At 39.6% G+C, this 19,718-nt stretch overlaps 1 long non-coding RNA gene across 4 annotated transcripts in view; it reads left to right on the forward strand.

The window, feature by feature from the left end:
• Positions 1-19,715, forward strand: part of LOC138989404 (uncharacterized) — a 172,797-nt gene extending 153,082 nt beyond the window's left edge. For all 4 annotated transcript variants that reach the window (XR_011465674.1, XR_011465672.1, XR_011465673.1 and 1 more), the window contains 2 exons: positions 4,892-5,135; positions 15,052-19,715. This is a non-coding gene — a long non-coding RNA (uncharacterized lncRNA). The remainder of the gene's footprint in view (positions 1-4,891; positions 5,136-15,051) is intronic.
• The last annotated feature ends 3 nt before the right edge of the window (positions 19,716-19,718 follow it).

The raw sequence follows: 19,718 nt of genomic DNA on the forward strand, positions 1-19,718 counted from the left end.
ATAACTTTGCTGGCGTGTGAGATGAGTGCAATTGTGCAGTAGTTTGAATATTCTTTGGCATTGCCCTTCTTTGGGATTGAAATGAAAACTGACCTTTTCCAGTCCTGTGGCCACTGCTGAGTTTTCCAAATTTGCTGGCATATAGAGTGCAGCAAGCACTTTCACAGCATCATCTTTTAGGATTTGAAATAGCTCAGCTGGAATTCTATCACTTTCACTAACTTTGTTCGTAGTGTTCCTTCCTTAGGGCCGCTTGCCTTTTCAATCCAGGATGTCTGGCTCTAGTTGAGTGATCACACCATCGTGGTTATTTGCATCATGAAGATCTTTATTGTATAGTTCTTCTGTGTATTCTTGCCACCTCTTCTTAATATCTTCTGCTTCTGTTAGGTACATACCATTTCTGTCCTTTATTGTGCCCATCTTTGCATGAAATGTTTTCTAATTTTCTTGAAGAGATCTCTAGTCTTTCCCATTCTGTTGTTTTCCTCTGTTTCTTTGCATTGATCGCTGAGGAAGGCTTTCTTATCCCTCCTTTCTATTCTTTGGAAATCTGTATTCAGATGGATGTGTTTTTCCTTTTGTCCTTTGCCTTTGCTTCTCTTCTTTTCTCATCTATTTGTAAGTCCTCCTCAGACAACCATTTTGCCTTTTTGCATTTCTTTTTCTTGAGGATGGTTTTGATCATGGCCTCCCACTCAATCAAATCTAATCCCTTGAATTTATTTGTGACTTCCTCTGTATAATCATAAGGGATTTGATTTAGGTCATATCTGAATGGTCTAGTGGTTTTTCCTACTTTCTTCAATTTAAGTCTGAATTTGGCAACAAGGAGTTCATGATCCAAATCACAGTCCGCTCCCAGTCTTGTTTTTGCTGACTGTGTAGAGCTTCTCCATCTTTGGCTGCAAAGAATATAATCAATCTGATTTCAGTATTGAGCATCTGGTGATGTCCATGTGTAGAGTCATCTCTTGTGTTGTTGGAAGAGGGTGTTTGCTATGACCAGTGCATTCTCTTGGCAAACTTTGCCATGCTTCATTTTGTACTCCAAGGCCAAACTTGCCTGTTACTCCAGGTATCTCTTGACTTCCTACTAAATATAATTTTATTTATTTTATTTTTGGCCGTGCTGAGTCTTCATCGCTGCATGTGGGCTTTCTCTAATTGTGGCGAGCAGGGACTTCTCTGTTGTTGTGGTGCTTGGGCTTCTCATTGCAATGGCTTCTCTTGTTGAGGAGGACAGGCTGTAGGGTGAGTGGACTGCAGTAGTCGTTTCACGTGGGCTCAGTAGTTGCGGCTCCCAGGCTCTAGAGCACAGGCTCAATAGTTATGGCGTACGGGCTTAGTTGCTCCTCAGCATGTGAGATCTTCCCCCACAAGGGACTGATGTCGCCTGCATTGTGTCCTGCAACCCATGTCTCCTACATTGGCAGGTGGTTTCCTTACCACTGAGCCACTAGAGAAGCTCTCAGATTCTTAATCTAGTTTTTAAGCACAATTATTTCTAGCCACTCAAAGGAAACTTAAACTTGTACTTGGTACAGCATTTTGAAATGAAAGCCTCAGTTTAGGCCAGCCTAGCCAGGGCTTTCCTGGTGGCTCAGATGGTGAAGAATCTGCCTGCAACGTGGGAGACCTGGGTTCGATCCTTGGCCTGGGAAGATCCCCTGGAGGAGGGCATGGCAGCCCACTCCAGTATTCTTGCCTGGAGAATCCCCATGGACAGAGGAGCCTGGTTGGCTACAGTCCATGGGGTCACAAAGAGTCAGACACGACTGACTGACAAAGCACAGAACACACAGCCAGATATCTCAGAAGCCAACCCTCTGATGGCCATTGGGATTAGTGCTTATTTACTCATCTTTGCTAAAGTGAGACAAGAAGAGGAATGAACGTTTAGTTAAGAAGCAAGGACAATTTGTTTTTCTTAAAGCTGATTTCTGGTTAATATCTGAATGGGAAGGTATTTGAAGCTTGCATCCAAAAGAATATTGTTTGGCCTTTGAGAAATGGGCCACTCAAAGTCAGAAACACAGGCAGATATCTCCATGTATTTGTCTGTTGGCGTTTGAAATTATATAATCCTCAAATAAATGAATTACAGCCCCTGCATCTGGCAGGACTTCTCCTCCAGGCTGAGAAGCAGTTTGGGTCCCGGCACCTGGAGAATTTACAGACACCAGAGTCCAGTTTCCAGCTGAGCAGGGGAGAGGCTCGAGCAGAAGCCAGCCAGGTGCAGGCCTACAGCTGGGGAGAGGGGCTTCCATGTGGGTGAGGGTCAGCCCGAGGGCGGATTCGCCAAAACTGAGATGATCTGGAGGGCTCTGGAATTCTCATTAGGCCTTGGTGGTGAGATGAAATTTGGACTTTGATCCTCTGAGCAAGGTCAGACCCCTTGAGAGGGATTCTAATCAGAGCTTACCCTCTGTTTCATGGAGGAGGGGAAAATTTGCAACGTCCTGAACACAGAAAAGAAACCTCTTTTAAAGCTGTCTTTTTTCAAAGGGGAAGTGTGTCATTTTAGACATTCAGGTACAATGTAAACAGGATTTAATAGCTTAGCTGAGAAATTGTTGCTTTGTTTGCCTTCAAGAAGCTGTGTAAAAATATTCAGGACTGCTTGACCGTTTTCTAAAATTTAAATGCGTGTGGCCGACACTGTGGGTGGGGGTGGGGAAGTGGGGTGGGTGCTTGGCATGTAAGGATGGTCCAAGGCCCTAATGATAGGTTGACTTGGTCATGTGGCTTTGTACAATTTAGAAGGGTAAAACCAGTGTCTCTTTCTATGCTGACTTCTATAACCACCCCTTTGTATCACATGGCAGCCAAGGATATTTTGGGGTCTGGCTAAAAGGATGTTAAATTAAAGATATACATTAGTTTGGGTTCAGTGAGATATATTTATATAGTTTGCAGGTATTCTGGGTATACTTATTTCTGGCTGTTTGAATATAAGAGTGGCTTTTAGGAATGATCTTAAAAATTTTAAGTTTAGCTATAACTCACATATTATAAACTTGACCTTTTAAAAGCATATAGTTTAGTGACTTTAGTATGTTCCGCACTCCAGTACTCTTGCCTGGAAAATCCATGGATGGAGGAGCCTGCTAGACTGCAGTCCATGGGGTCGCGAAGAGTCAGACACGACTGAGCGACTTCACTTTCCCTTTTCACTTTCCTGCGTTGGAGAAGGAAATGGCAACCCACTCCAGTGTTCTTGCCTGGAGAATCCCAGGGATGGCGGAGCCTGGTGGGCTGCCGTCTATGGGGTAGCACAGAGTTGGACACGACTGAAGCGACTTAGCAGCAGCAGCCGCAAAGTTGTGAAACTATCACAGCTCTTTAATTCTAGAACATTTTCATCCCTCCCCTAAAGAAACCACATCAGTAGTCCCTACCTATTCTCTCCCTTCCTCTCACCAGCCGACTCCTAAATCCCTTCCTAAATATCTTCTGTTTCTGAATTTGCTTATTCTGGACACTTCATATAAATGGAATCATATAATATATGTGCCTATTGTGTCTGGCTTTCCTTACTTAGCACAGTGTTTTCAAGGCTTATCTACATTTTAGCATGAATCAGTATATTATTCCTTTTTGTGCCTGAATAGTGCTCCATTTTGTTAATCCATTCATCAGTTGATAGACATTTTGGGTTGTTTCCAGGAATACTCTTCCTAATCAGTGTGTTAATTCTTTCAGTGTGAAGGTCCAGGGCCAGTGGTATTATCATTATCAGCCAGATAATGAGGGTTGTTATCATTATCAGCCAGAGTGTGAGGGTTGTAGAGGAAAAATAAGTTTGAGATAGTCAGAAACTTTCATGCTAGAGGAATGACTAAACCCATCTATTCTTTGGAAAAACAACAAGACCCTACTTTATAAAACAGGGAACTATATTTAATATCTTGTAATACTCATGCAAAGAGTTGACTCATTGGAAAAACCCTGATGCTGGGAGGGATTGGGGTCAGGGGAAGAAGGGGACAACAGAGGATGAGATGGCTGGATGGCATCACCGACTCGATGGACATGAGTTTGAGTGAATTCCGGGAGTTAGTGATGGACAGGGAGGCCTGGCGTGCTGCGATTCATGGGGTTGCAAGGAGTCGGACACGACTGAGCAACTGAACTGAACTGAACTGAAATAATGGAAAGGATATGAAAAATAATGTATATATATGTATGTATGTATGACCATGTAACAACCACTTTGCTGTGCAGGAAAAATTAACACAACATTGTAAATCAACTATACTTCAATGAAATAGGAAAAAATTAAAAAATGAATCTATTCTCTTAACATGTGATATTACCAAGTTGTTGTCCGAGATTATCAAAATATTTGCAGGCAAAAAATCTAGGACAATATTATAGAGGCATGTCAGGTAGTTTGTTAATTAAAATATCCTTTTTCTGGATTTGGGGGATTTTTGGGTACTTATCAATTTTTTCCAAAATGTGTGATTTGTGGTTTATTTTCTCACTTTAAATAAAAACTTTAAAATCTAATTTTATATTTGTAATTTCGTATTTCTTTTCTTAAAGAAAGCCCCTCCACCCCCCACCAAGTTATGCATATAAGCTGGCAACCCCTTACAGTGAGGATCCGCCATGCCTGAGGGCAGCCCTTTCAACCCACTTTCCTTGTCGTATACTTTGAGGTGGTCAGATGTGAGGGATTTCCTCCCAGGGAATTATACAGAAAGCTGCTCATTTTGTGGTTTTTCCACCCTTTTATTGTCTACCCTTTTCCTTCTCACCCCGGGAGGCTTCTGGGAGAAACTAGCTCACAGAGCACCTTCATTGAGCATGCAATACCTTCAAGAGTTGTTGTAATGGAACGTCGCTTAGCAGATGTTCCCATCTCTGCTCCCCTTCCCTTTAGGGTGGAGTCTACTTCCCCACTGATGATGGGCTTGGCCATGTGACTTGCTCTGGCCAGTGGAACATGGACAAAGAAGTCCACGTGACAGTTCTAAGCACCAGCTTTAGGAACTCTACAGTTAGATCAAGCTCTAGAAGCCTGTCGTCCTTCATTGTGGGCCCTGGAAGAAGATGTATAGGATGGACCTGCGTCCTGAAACCTACATTCAGCCTGAAGAGGAGCAGCTGCCATGGACCTGCAGACTGTGAGTGAGAAATAAATATTTGTTATTCCAAGTTATTGAGATGGCCGTGTCTAAAAACACAGTAGTACTGCCGCAGCAGCTGACTCGTCAATTGCACATTGCCAATCTGAACAGCATAACTAATATCATTGATCTCTCAGGAGGCAACTAAGCTTAGTCCCAGAGTGAGTCCCAAATTGACTACAAGAGGACCTTTTAGTGTCTACCATGGTGTGAGCTCTGTACCTTTTTCAGAGAAGGGGCAATTTTAGATTCAGTGTTTCCCTGTTGAGATAAACAGTGGTAAAGAAATAAAATCAATAAAATGAAAAAGATAAACTATAAGAAGAGAGAAATAGAAGTAACATAAAATTGTTCAACAATGTGATCAGCTGAAAAAGATCACAAAGACTGTCTGAACAATGGTGGTTAAAGCAGCAACAGAGGATAGAGTGGGTTTCTTCACAGCAGGCACTGCTTACAGGCTGAGCATCCCTACCGGAAAGCCTCAGACACTCTGATGAGACGAAGATGGAGCAGAAGACAGACTAGGGGTGAGCTGGAGGAGCCTGTTGTGCATTTCTCTTCCTGGCTCTGCATTTAGTGAAATCAGCTCTGGTGGGAGCATCTACACCAGAAAAATGAGCAAGTGCTATATAGATAAGGGTTCTTTTCCTCAGAGAACTAGTTGTTAAATGTTTAACAGTGCATCACTGTGACAAACCATAATAATCTTTCAGAGGAAATACCAGAGAATATCAAGCAGTCCTGGCAGAAGTTCAAAAGCATACAAACCCTTAACCACTTCATCTCACTACCCCCTGCCCACTGCAGTGCCCCACGACTCCCTGAAAGCCCACTTTCTCAAACACTTTCTTGTTATGCCAAGCAGGAAGCTTCCCAGGGGTTCTTAGAACAGGCCAGAAAACAGAGTACATTCTCAAGGAGAAGCAAAAGAATGGATGAAAATATGACTCCTGACATAACAGGGCATGCCACCCCTGAGCACAAAGTGAAACTTGAACTATCCCTTTGATCTTATGAGGAACGTATAAAGCAAAGTAAAAGGGCCCTTAACAGCACTTGTATTTGTAGAAGAGCAAATCTCACTTCCTTTATGCTTTTTCTCCAATATCTGCAACTCTGTCTTGAGTAGAATTGCAGATGGTTTTTTCATTCCCTTTTTTTTAAATGTCTGGAGAAACAGCTCAACTTTCCAAGTAGAATTATTAAAAGAATTTGGGGTAGGATGTAAAACCTTTCACTTTTTCCTAGTTGTCAACTCTTCCTACATTATCATAAGTTCTCATAAGCTTAGTGACTTCCCTCCTGTTCCCTCCCCTCCTGGGCTACACTTTTGTGATTTTTGTCAGTAGGCTCAAGGGACACGATTCCCTCCACCGATTGGGTTGTGGTGGGATGAGGTCAAGGGTATGGGGAGAGAGAGAGAGAGTGACTAGGCAGCTATGTTGAGTTAACGTGACATCCTTTTTAAGGATGGACATAGTGGACATAGTCCACTTTGCATAGTTGTCATTTTTCGTGCTGATGTCTTTGTCTTGTATGTATGACTCCATCAGTGCTGTCTGTAACATCCTCATAAGAACAATTAAAAGTTTAATTTAATGGCTATAATATGTAGAGAAAAATGAAAAGAATCTCCACATCCTGAGAAAGCTTCAAAAAAGATAAACCCTGTACTTTAGTGAAAAATAATGCTTTAATGTTTTCATTATAAAAGCATCCATGCATATTAAAGAAGATTTTGCTTCTATGGAAGCAAAACCCAAAATAGCTAAATCTGCAGGATATGGACTTTTTGTTTTCTAGAGTTTTCAGGTCCATTTTGGTTGGATTGTCTCTAACATCTATTGATGTGTGTGCACTTGTACTTATTCAGATATAGAGCAGAAGATGCAAATGGGCAGCTTTGGGGCCAAAAAAATCATCTGGCCTGTTTTATCTGGCCTGGGAAATATATTTATACTTTAAATTCAGATTTAACATGCAAAACTGAAGAGATTTCGCTTGAAATCCATACTTAGAATTTTTCTTGAAAACTTTAGATGCATTCTCAAATGTCAAGAGTGAAGAAGAGGTGGTCTCCCTCAGAAGGGGCAGGTGCTTGCCAACTTGAAAATTGTCCCAGTGCAGTTTCTTTTATTTATGCTGTGTTTGACTCCTGTTGGTATTTAAATTTAATGCTCTTGATATATAAGTTTTCAAAATAATTGCACCCAGTTTTTCCATGCAGCTTTAGGTTGGAAAAAAGTTCAGCATTTTTCTCTAAGCAGTAGCTCACTAGGCTTTCCGTATGTTTTCTCTATGATTGTACCAATGCATGTGAAATAGTACATATACAGTGTGTAATAGTTTAAAGAGCAAGATAGCTGTTATTTGTAATGTTTTCTTCCCATGTTTTCTATGTGAATATCCTTTTTATTAGCGGGAATCATATTACACATGCAGTTTCATATCCAGCTTTTTAAATTTTTTCTTGTATTATAAATACTTACACTACTCATTGAGTATGTACTGCTTAGTTAACTTAGTCTCTCCAACTTCCCTGATAGCTCAGTTGGTAAAGAATCTGCCTGCAATGCAGGAGACCTGGTTCAATTCCTGGGTCAGGAAGATCCTTGGAGGACTTCCCTGGGGGCTCAGGTGGTAAAGTGTCTGCCTTCAGTGCAGGAGACCTGGGTTCAATCCCTTGGTCAGGAAGATCCTCTGGAGAAGGAAATGGCAACCCACTCTAGTACTCTTGCCTGGAAAATCCCATGGACGGAGGAGCGTAGTATGCTACAGTCCATGGGGTCGCAAAGAGCCGGACACGACTGAGTGACTTCACTTCACTTCATTTCACCCGCTCCAATATTCTTGGGCTTCCCTTGTGGCTCAGCTGGTAAAGAATCCACCTGCAATGCAGGAGACCTAGGTTTGATCCCTGGGTTGGGAAGCTCCCCTGGAGAAGGGAGAGGCTACCAACTCCAGTATTCTGGCCTGGAGAATTCTATGAACTGTATAGTCCATGGGGTCGCAAAGAGTCAGACACAACTGAGCGACTTTCACTTCACTGCACCCCCACATGTTTACCTATTTAGGTTTTTCTTTTTCTGTCATAATTATAATAAATATCTTTGAGCTTGAAAGCTTTTTTTCTCTATTGAGGATTCTTTCACTAGGATACATGCCTAGAAGTGGGCTAAGAGAAAAGGGAAGGTTAGACAACAGCCTGATCCAGATATCACAGCCAAAGTCCAAAATAGCTATATCCACAGGATGCAGATTTTTCATTTTTTTTTAGCATATAGTGTTTTTGGGTCCAAAGTCCTAATGAGGCCGGTAGTCTTGGAGGCCACTTTACATTTTCCTCCACAGGTAATTTCTCCACTTCTTTATCCTTCTCTCCAGTTCATCCTACCACCTGGAAATTATTCTTGAAAAAAGATCCATCCAAAGTTTACTGTCCTCAATCTGAATCATTTATTTAACTTTGTTCACAGAGGCGTGTAACCAAACTAGAAGCCGGGTACCATGAATCTGGACTGTGGGGCTGGATTAAAATTACCTAAGATGGAAAGGAGAGGCTGACGTGGCTGCTCAGACTCCCAAGCCAAGGGCAACAAGGGGAGCGGACCTTGCTCACTGCCTGGAGCTGTTTACTAGTGACGTGGAGTCAAACAGCTTTTCATATATTTCTTTCTATGAATACTTCATAAAGCCAGAGTTTGGAGGGAAAGGGGAAATATGAACATCTGAAACCTAATTTGAATAAATGAATATACCTAACCGGAGCAAACTGTAATCGAACTTGACAGGAGCAAGTTGTTTCTTGGTTGAATTTGAAATTTATTTCATTAAACATATTTTTCTTAGTTTCTGCTTCTGGGCTTTAGGATTTGATTCTAGTGATTTTACTACCTGGGAAACTGAGAGGGTTTGTGTATCTGTAACTTTCATATAACTTTCATGAAGTTATAGTTACTTGTCCCTAGTTCACAGTGGTGGTGGTGGTTAGTTGCTTAGTCGTGTCCAACTCTTTGCAACCCATGGACTGTAGCCCACCAGGCTCCTCTGTCCATGGGATTTCTCAGGCAAGAATACTGGAGTGGGTTGCCGTTTCCTTCTCCAGGGGAGCTTCCTGACCCAGGGATTGAACCCACATCTCCTGCACTGCAGACGGATTCTTTACCACTGAGCCATACTGTGCTTGGTAATGTAAAAATGTCAGCAGTCACTTGCCTGGAAACTATCAAAGAAGTTTCCTCTCGGGGATTTGTTCAAGTTCATTTCCAGGCATATTCAAATAGAGAAGACTAAACCTGTTAATATTCTCACTTCAGTGGTTTTATGCAGCTTCATAGAGGCATTTATTGCCATTAGTAAAGAAGAAAACTAGGTACTTCTTTATAAAGTAGGTACATTAGTGTTCAAGTTAATAAAAAGAGTGATGGAAATGATTTCAAGATAAAGAAACTCTATCTCAGGGAACATAAAAAAGGCCAGGTGGGACTTTAATTTGTAAACACATTACTTTGTAAATATTGTTCACAGTACGTTAATATAAGTATTGATTTTCACATCAGGGATAGCAAACCTTGCCAAATCCTAGCCTGCTTTTGTTCAGATTATGAGCTAGGAAGATTTATTTGTGTATTTAATATAAGCTTCTTTCACCAAAATGTCAAAGGTAGTGAGTACATATTTATTCTTCCTGTGTCTTTCATCTAAGTTATAGCAAGCACTTAACAAATGCTTCTTTGGTAAGCGATGACTATCTATCTATGTAATATCTATCAATGTATATGTATAGATAAGTATCTATCAATGTATAAAAAGCAGAGACATTATTTTGCCAACAAAGGTCTGTCTAGTCAAAGCTATTGTTTTTCCAGTAGTCATGCATGGATGTGAGAGTTGGACTATAAAGAAAGCTGAGTGCCTGAAGAATTGATGCTTTTAAACTGTGGTGTTGGAGAAGACTCTTGAGAGTCCCTTGGACTGCAAGGAGATCCAACCAATCCATCCTAGAGGAAATCAGTCCTGCATACTCATTGGAAAGACAGATGCTGAAGCTGAAACTCCAGTACTTTGGCCACCTGATGCGAAGAACTGACTCACTAGAAAAGACCCTGATGCTGGGAAAGATTGAAGGCGTGAGGAGAAGGGGACAACAGAGAATGAGATGGTTGGATGGCATCACTGGCTCGATGGACATGAGTTTGAGTAAACTCTGGGAGTTGGTGATGGACAGGGAAGCCTGGCGTGCTGCAGTCCATGGGGTTGCAAAGAGTCGGACATAGCTGAGTGGCTGAACTGAACTGAACTGATCAATGTATAAATGATACTGTTTAGAATAGGCTCAATTACCATGGGCATCTAAATTTTATAAATTATTTTTATTTACTCATGTTTTAATGGCTTTCCATAAGAATATATCATCTAGACTGTATACCTGTATGTAAAATTAATAGAATATATGAGAATGAGAGTAGGCTTTTTATCTTTTCCTGGTTTTATTGAAATATGACTGGCATATAACATAGTATTCGTTTTAGATGTATAACATGATGATATGATATGTTTATATATCACAAAATGATCACCACGGTAAGTTTAGTTAACATCCATCACTTCATGTAGTTATGAATTTTGTGTTCTTATAATGAGAACTTTAAAAATCTAGTCTCTTAGCACCTTTTAAGTATGATACAGTATTGTTAACTTTAGTCACCATGCAGTACTTTATTATTTTTTAAATATTGATGTATTTGACTGCATTGGGTCCTAGTTGCAGCATGCAGGATCTTTTTTTTTTAATTAATTAATTTATTTTAATTGGAAACTAATTACTTTACAATATTATAGTGGGTTTTGCCATACATTGACATGAATCAGCCATGGATGTTCGTGTGTCCCCATCCTGAACCCCACCCACCTCCCTCCCCATGCCATCCCTCAGGGTTATCCCAATGCACCAGCTTTGAGTGCTATGTTTCATGCATTGAACTTGGACTGGTGATCTGTTTCACATATGGTAATATACATGTTTCAATGCTATTCTCTCAAATCATCCCACCCTTGCCTTCTTCCACAGAGTCCAAAAGTTTATTCTTTATATCTGGGTCTCTTTTGCTGTCTCACCTATAGGGTCATTGTTACCGTCTTTCTAAATTCCATATATATGCATTTATATATTGTATTGGTGTTTTTCTTTCTGACTTACTTCACTCTGTATAATAGTCTCCAGTTTAATCCACCTCATTAGAACTGATTCAAATGCCTTCTTTTTAATAGCTGAGTAATATTCCATTGTGTATATGTACCACATCTGTCTTGCCAGTTATTCTGCTGATGGACATCTAGGTTGCTTCCATTCCTAGCTATTGTAAACAGTGCTCTGATGAACATTGGGGTACATGTGTCTCTTTCAATTCTGGTTTCCTCGATGTGTATGCCCAGCAGTGGGATTGCTGGGTTGTATGAAAGTTCTGTTTCCAGTTTTTTAAGGAGTCTCCACACTGTTCTCCATATTGGCTGTACTAGTTTGCATTCCCACCAACAGTGTAAGAGGGTTCCCTTTTCTCCGCACCCTCTCCAGCATTTATTGTTCGTAGACTTTTTGATAGCAGCCATTCTGACTGGAGTGAGATGGTCCCTCACTGTGGTTTTGATTTGCATTTCTGATAATGAGTGATGTTGAGCATCTTTTCATGTGTTTGTTAGCCATCTGTATGTCTTCTTTGGAGAAATGTCTGTTTAGTTCTTTGGCTCGTTTTTTGATTGGGTCGTTTATTTTTCTGGAATTGAGCTGCATGAGCTATTTGTATATTTTGGAGATTAATTCTTTGTCAGTTGCTTCATTTGCTATTATTTTCTCCCATTCTGAAGGCTGTCTTTTCACCTTGCTGATAGTTTCCTTTGTTGTGCAAAAGCTTTTAAGTTTAATTAGGTCCCATTTGTTTATTTTTGTTTTTATTTCCATTACTCTGGGAGGTGGGTCATAGGGGATCCTGCTGTGATTTATGTCAGAGAGTGTTTTGCCTATGTTTTCCTCTAGAAGTTTTATAGTTTCTGGTCTTACATTTATATCTTTAACCCATTTTGAGTTTATTTTTGTGTATGGTGTTAGAAAGTGTTCTAGTTTCATTCTTTTACAAGAAGTTGACCAGTTTTCCCAGCACCACTTGTTAAAGAGATTGTCTTTTCTCCATTGTATATTCTTGCCTCCTTTGTCAAAGATAAGGTGTCCATAGGTGCGTGGATTTATCTCTGGGCTTTCTATTTTGTTCCATTTACCTATATTTCTGTCTTTGTGCCAGTACCATACTGTCTTTACAACTGTAGCTTTGTAGTATAGTCTGAAGTCAGGCAGGTTGATTCCTCCAGTTCCATTCTTCTTTCTCAAGATTGCTTTGGCTATTCAAGGTTTTTTCACAATTTCCATACAAATTGTGAAATTATTTGTTATAGTTCTCTGAAAAATACCATTGGTAGCTTGATAGGGATTGCATTGAATCTATAGATTGCTTTGAGTAGTATACTCATTTTCACCATATTGATTCTTCTGATCCATGAACATGGTATATTTCTCCATCTGTTTGTGTCCTCTTTGATTTCTTTCACCAGTGTTTTATAGTTTTCTATATATAGGTCTTTTGTTTCTTTAGGTGGATTTGTTCTTAAGTATTTTATTCTTTTTGTTGCAATGGTGAATGGAATTGTTTCCTTAATTTCTCTTTCTGTTTTCTCATTGTGAGTGTATAGGAATGCAAGGGATTTCTGTGTGTTAATTTTATATCCTGCAACTTTACTATATTCATTGATTAACTCTAGTAATTTTCTGGTGGTGTCTTTAGGGTTTTCTATGTAGAGGATCATGTCATCTGCAAACAGTGAGAATTTTACTTCTTTTCCAATCTGGTTTCCTTTTATTTCTTTTTCTTCTCTGATTGCTGCGGCTAAAACTTTCAAAATTACATTAAATAGTAGTGGTGAGAGTGGGCACCCTTGTCTTTTTCCTGACTTTAGGGGAAATGCTGTCAATTTTTCACCACTGAGGATAATGTTTGCTGTGGGTTTATCATCTATGGCTTTTATTATGTTGAAGTATGTTCCTTCTATAGCATGCAGGATCTTTAGTTGTGGTATGTGAACTTCTTAGTCACATAGTTACTAAGAAGTTACTAAGAAGTTTCAGAGAACAGTGCCTAGTTCTCTGACCACAGGTCAAACCTGGGCCACTGCAATGAGCACATGGATTCTTAGCCACTGGACCACTAGGAAAGTCCCATTATGCTGTACGTTACACCTCAGAATCTATTCATCTTATACCTGGAATTTTATGTATTGACCACCTTCATTGATTTTTTCCACCGCCTCCCCACCCCCAGCCTCTGGTAGCTACCAGTTTATTTTCTGTTTCTATGAATTTGGATCATAGAAAATATGAAAAAGATCATATAGTATTTGTGTTTCTCTGTGTTGTTTCACTTAACATAATGGTCTCAAGTTCCCTTCATGTTGTTGCAAATGGCAGAATTTCCTTGTTTTTATGACTGAATAATATTCTATTGTAGATATACAATATTTTCTTTAGCCATTCATCTGTCAGTGAACGCTTATGTTGTTTCCATGTCTTAGCTGTTATAAATAATATTGCAATGACCATGGAGGTGCAGATATCTCTTGGGTATGTTAGTTTCATTTCCTTCAGATACATACCCAGAAATGGAATTGCTAGATCGTATGGTAGTTCTATTTTTAATGTTTTTGAGGAAACTCAATACTGTTTTCCATAATGACTGCACCAATTTACATTCTAATCAACATTCACTTTCCCTTTTCTCTAGTTCCTTGGCAATGCTTATTTCTCATGTTTTTGATGATAGCCATTCTAACAGGTATGAGGTGATATCTCATTGTGATTTTGGTTTGCATTTCCCTGATGATTAGGAATGTCAAGGACCTTTTTATATACCTGTTGGCCATCTGTTATTCTTCTTTAGAAAAATGTCTATTCACTTCTTCAGCCCATTTTTAATTGGATATTTTTGCTATTGAATTGTGTGAGTTCTTTATATATTTTGGGTATTAACCCCTTATCAGATACATAACTAGTTCACAGTATGTTAATGTAAGTATTGATCTCTATGTCAGGGCTAGCAACTTTGACAAATCCTAGTCTGCTCTTGTATAGTCTGTGAGCTAAGAATAATTTTTAAATGTTTAAATGGTCAGGAAAAAAATCAAAAGGAAAATAATACTTTGTGACTTGTGAAAATTATATGAAATTCAGACTTTAGTATCTATACATCAAGCCATATTGGAACACAACAATCATGCCTGTTTACTTATGTATTGTCAATGGCTACTTCTGTGCTATGAGGGCAGAGTTGAACAGTTGTGACAGAGACCATCTGGCCTACAAGACCTAAAATATTTACTCTCTATCCCTTTACAGAAAAATTTTGCTGACTCCCACTCCAGTGGATTTAGAGACATAACATGACACATCTTAACCCCCTTACTGAGAGATTCTGTCATTAGTAGAAGATCTAAGAGAGATGACCCACATGACTTGAAATCAAGTATTGAACCTATATTGGCTAAATTTGTAGGTGCCTCTAAATAAGGCAGGATAAGGAGAACGTTGTTCATTGAAAGTTAGAAAAAGAATTAAAATGAATATGATAAAGGATTATTTTGAAATAGTCATTTAGGATCTAAAATGAAATACTAAAAGTACAAATTGAGGAAAACTGAGGGGAAAGTATGGCATTAACATTCTGATGAACAGTGTCAAATCATAATGTTAAAAAGTAACTCACATTCACAAGAGAAGCAAACATAGGCAAGCTTTAGTAACAATGCCATTTGCGTCAGCTTGAAAACAATGCTTCTCCCAAGCTCAGGAACTGTGCCTTCTGGTTCTTAGGATTCTCTCACCGTGGACTCCATAAAGGCTGTTGACTCCTGAGCTGATATAAACGCTGGTGTCCGGATTTTGGAGCTCCAAACTAAGACGTGAGACTGAGGGTTCTACAAAGATAACTGTGAGTGGGGAGAAATAGATGGATGGAAAATGACCCTCAAAGCTGGTATGTCTAAGCTGGGGAATGAAGACGGAGCAGCAAGCACACAGACTGGATGTGAAAATAAGCCTCTCCACTTATTAGCCAAGTACTTTAACCTATCTTAGCTTCTTTATCTAAATTTCCTTATCTATGAAATGAAAATATCTCTTTAGGTGATTCTTAAAGGAATTAAAAGAGATAATGTCAAAGGAACTTTGTAAAACGCAAACAGATGTGGGGCACTGTTGTTGATAGACAGCCGAGCTGGGATAGTGATTATCCTCAAGTATTGAAGAAGTATTCCATACGGTTGTTGAATCTGTACACTGAACAAGGAGTTGCAGCCAAAATGGCCAATGGGGGCTTGCCAGACTGTTGCCCTGGCTCAGACTAAATTCATAAAGGATATAAGAGCACCTTTCTCACGCTAAGGCATCCTCTGCCTGGCAGGACAAGCACCCACCCAGAAGAGGTATCTTTCCCCATTCAGTTTCATGAAGGTGCCGTGTAGGTTTTGCGCATTTTTATATAAATATACAGCAGCATTGTATATTCAATGGTAGTCAAGAGGATAATGCTAGACAGTTGTTTTCCATCTCCTCAGTGGAGATGCAGTATTTGTTGAACTTGAAGTTAAAGGAGAGCTCAGGCAAAGAGAAGCTCTGTTGATCTAAGAGAGCTCAAACATTAGACCACTTGAAGTGACAATAGAATATCCATCTTTGAAAAATCTTTTAAGACAAAATAGGAGATCTTCTAGATGTCTGCCATCTAAACATCTCTCTGACACATTTTCTGGTTCTCTGATTCTTATATTATCCTGAGTTTAAAAGACTTTAAGCCTGCCCTGTGGCTTTTCCCTGGTTCACTCACCAGGAAAAATAAAAAAATTATTTCTTTTTCTTAGTTGGATTTGTATTTGTCAAATACCAAACTGCATTGCATAGTAATAATAAGTTAAACAAAAACAGACAGGAAATATTTGAAACTTTTGGGAGTCTATAGATGTCTCATGTCCTGTGCATAGAACTTCTTTACAAAATTTTTTCTGACATGTATTGCTTAATCCATTCAACTTTGTAACCTAGTCTGTAAGAATTGCTTCCCAAATGGCGATGTTTCCTCTGCATTAACATGAGGTTAGCCAGTGAGTGATATAATCTGTCGACATCAACAAGGATAATACTGCCTGCTCTGAGCCAGGAGTTGAAATCAAAGCAAACAGGTAAGCTGTTGGCCTGAGCCAGCTGTACCTTCCAAAGATCCCAGCATGCTGATTTCCCTTCCATTTTTGGAAATGCTGCAGGAATTATAGCTGAATGTTCCTGTGTTGAAATAATGGCTTTACCTTCAGGACCACTTTATGCAGAGGACTCTGTTTTCAATATAGTTTTGCAAACAGTGACCTTATCTGTATAAATTTGCCCCATAGAGAACCATCTTTTTTTTTTTTCCCCAGTGATAGCAAATGGCCCACAAATGAATACTGCTTAAAATGCATTCATTGACTGAAGGAGTGCTCAAACACTTCTAATATAGAATAGTTTACATTATAAAATACCTTTAAATGTTATGTAAGCTTTTATAACAACTCTGAGAGTCACAGACAAATATAATCCTCGTTTAGCAGATGAGGAAATACACCTGGAAGGAAGTTAAATGTCAGAATCAGAATCATAAAAGTCAGTAGCTAAATCAAATTCACCCCATTACTCTTGGTCAGGCTCTTTTTTATTTGTATATGTATAATTTTATTTATTTATGTATTTATTGGCTGTGCTGGGTCTTCATTGCTGCAAGGGCTTTTCTCTAGTTGTGGTGTGTAGGCTTCTCATTTGTGGTGGCCTCTCTTGCTGTGGAGCCCGGGCTCTAGGGCCTACCGGCTTCAGTAGTTGCAGCACGTGGGCTCAGTAGTTGTGGCTCCAGGCTCTAGACCACAGGCTCGGTAGTTGTGGTGCACAGGCTTAGTTGCTCTGCAGCATGTGGGATCTTCCTGGATCAGGGATTGAACCCATGTCTGGTCAGATTCTTTTTGGGCCACTCTTTCTGAATATCAAGCAGAAATAGAAGCTTATTTTTGGGTATTCTGAAAGGTAAATAAGGGGACACCACCACATGATCACATTGGATATTAAATTATATTAATTCAGTTAACCTCTTATTGTTACATTTTCTAATGTCACACAGTTTAAAAATTATTTTCAAGGTCTTCTGTGTGAAACACAGGTTAAGATAGGAAGTTCTTGACCTACTTTTAATTGTTCTTCATTTCTAGAGATTTAAACCTCTAGAGGTTATTTTCATTCTATCATCAACCAATTAAACTCCCTGTTCATACTGAATAGCTGCCCTTGAGAAATTTAGAGTTGAGTCAGGGAGGCCGATTATATATATTCCAGTTGGAAACTATAAGTGTAATCCCAATGTCTAAAGCTGCTAAACACAAATGTGAGTCCATTAACACACATAGGCAAGTCTTCATGGCTATTGACTGCATGTCCAATTTCTACCAGTGTTTCTCTCCAAATAAATCTTGGGATTCCCAGAGATGCACACTTGGTTGTCTAAGTCCCGGTCTTGGTTACTGAAGCAACAGTGGGTGACAAAGCCAAGATTCTGAACTCCTGGTTCTGACAGTGCCTCAGAGGTGTCTCTCTGATAGTGGAATACTGCTCGCCCTGAATGGCCACTGCCAGGGTCATACCTGTGATGACCACCAGGAGGACAGTTGGGTTGTCCTTTCTAAGGGTTGAGAATATTTCTATAATTGATCTCCATCTGTGCAGGGGAGAGAAATGGACACACAATTTTGTTCAAACTCCTAAAGAAGCGGTTTACCATGAGGGCTTTAGTCACGTTTTGTTGCAGTGTCATCAGTAAAGGGTTCAGTTCAGTTCAGTTCAGTTGCTCAGTCATGTCTGACTCTTTGCAACCCCATGGACTGCAGCACACCAGGCCTCCCTGTCCATCACCTGGAGTTTACTCAAACTCATGTCCATTGTCAGTGACGCCATCCAACCGTCTCATCCTCTGTCATCTCCTTTTCCTCTCGCCTTCAATCTTTCCCAGCATCAGGGTCTTTTCTAGTCAGTCAGTTCTTCACATCAGATGGCCAAAGTATTGGAGTTTCAGCTTCAGCATCCATCCTTCCTATGAATATTCAGGACTGATTTCCTTTAGGATGGACTGGTTGGATCTCCTTGCAGTCCAAGGGACTCTCAAGAGTCTTCTCCAACACCACAGTTCAAAAGCATCAATTCTTCAGGTGCTCAGCTTTCTTTATGGTCCAACTCTGATATCCATACATGACTACTGGAAAAACCATAGCCTTGACAAGATGGACCTTTGTTGGCAAAGTAATGTCTCTCTGCTTTTTAATATGCTGTATAGGTTGGTCATAGCTTTTCTTCCAAGGAGCAAGCATCTTTTAATTTCATGGCTGCAATCACCATCTGCAGTGATTTGGGAGCCCCCCCAAATAGTCTGCCACTGTTTCCACTGTTTCTCCATATATTTGCCATGAAGTGATGGGACCGTATGCCATGATCTTTGTTTTCTGAATGTTGAGTTTTAAGCCAACTTTTTCACTCTCCTCTTTCACTTTCATCAAGAGGCTTTTTAGTTCTTTTTTTGCTTTCTTCCACAAGGGTGGTGTCATCTGCATATCTGAGGTTATTGATATTTCTCCTGACAATCTTGATTCCAGCTTGTGCTTCATCCAGCCCAGCATTTCTCATGATGTACTCTGCATATATGTTAAATAAGCAGGGTGACAATATACAGCCTTGATGTATCCCTTTCCCTATTTGGAACTAGTCCATGTCCAGTTCTAACTGTTGCTTCCTCACCTGCATACAGATTTCTCAAGAGGCAAATCAGGTCATCTGGTATTCCCATCTCTTTCAGAATTTTCCACAGTTTGTGGGTAAAGAGTAGAGAAAGTAAAGGGTAAAGGGTAGAGAAAGACAAACATATATGAAAGTAACAACAAGAATTTTTTTTAATTAGAACTGATTTTGTATTCAATTTTTAGTCAGTCTAGAACTAGTCAGGAGAATAAGTTTCAAAGGATTGGTTTGATCAGTTTTAATTAACCAGGTGACTTTTATCTCTTTTATTGCCTAATTGTTTTGTCTTTTTTGATATATTTACCCAAGCACAGTAAAATGTATGAAGTGTTATCAGATTCCATCTTGGATGGTCTAGGACAATTTTCTTTTTTAGAACTCTTTAGGCAACAAATTTATACTAGCTTCTTAAGCAACTCAAGTTTGCATTTTTTAACTTGATAATGAGGCCATTGTCAGAGATAAATTATGGATCTTTCATCATAGTTCAGAAATACTTGTGAAAAGGTGAAATCCACTATAAGGACAATTTTTGGTAAGTTGTCATGTAAAACTCGATGAAATATGAACAAATGAAAGAATGGCTTTGAACGCTTGGAAAGACTAGATTACCATGTCTAAAGAACAGATCACATTTTGGAATGGTCAGGACAACAAGGCTGTCTCATTAATCAAGAAGG

This window comes from Bos mutus, chromosome 10 (assembly GCF_027580195.1).
Source record: "Bos mutus isolate GX-2022 chromosome 10, NWIPB_WYAK_1.1, whole genome shotgun sequence".
Classification (NCBI taxonomy): Eukaryota; Metazoa; Chordata; class Mammalia; order Artiodactyla; family Bovidae; genus Bos; species Bos mutus.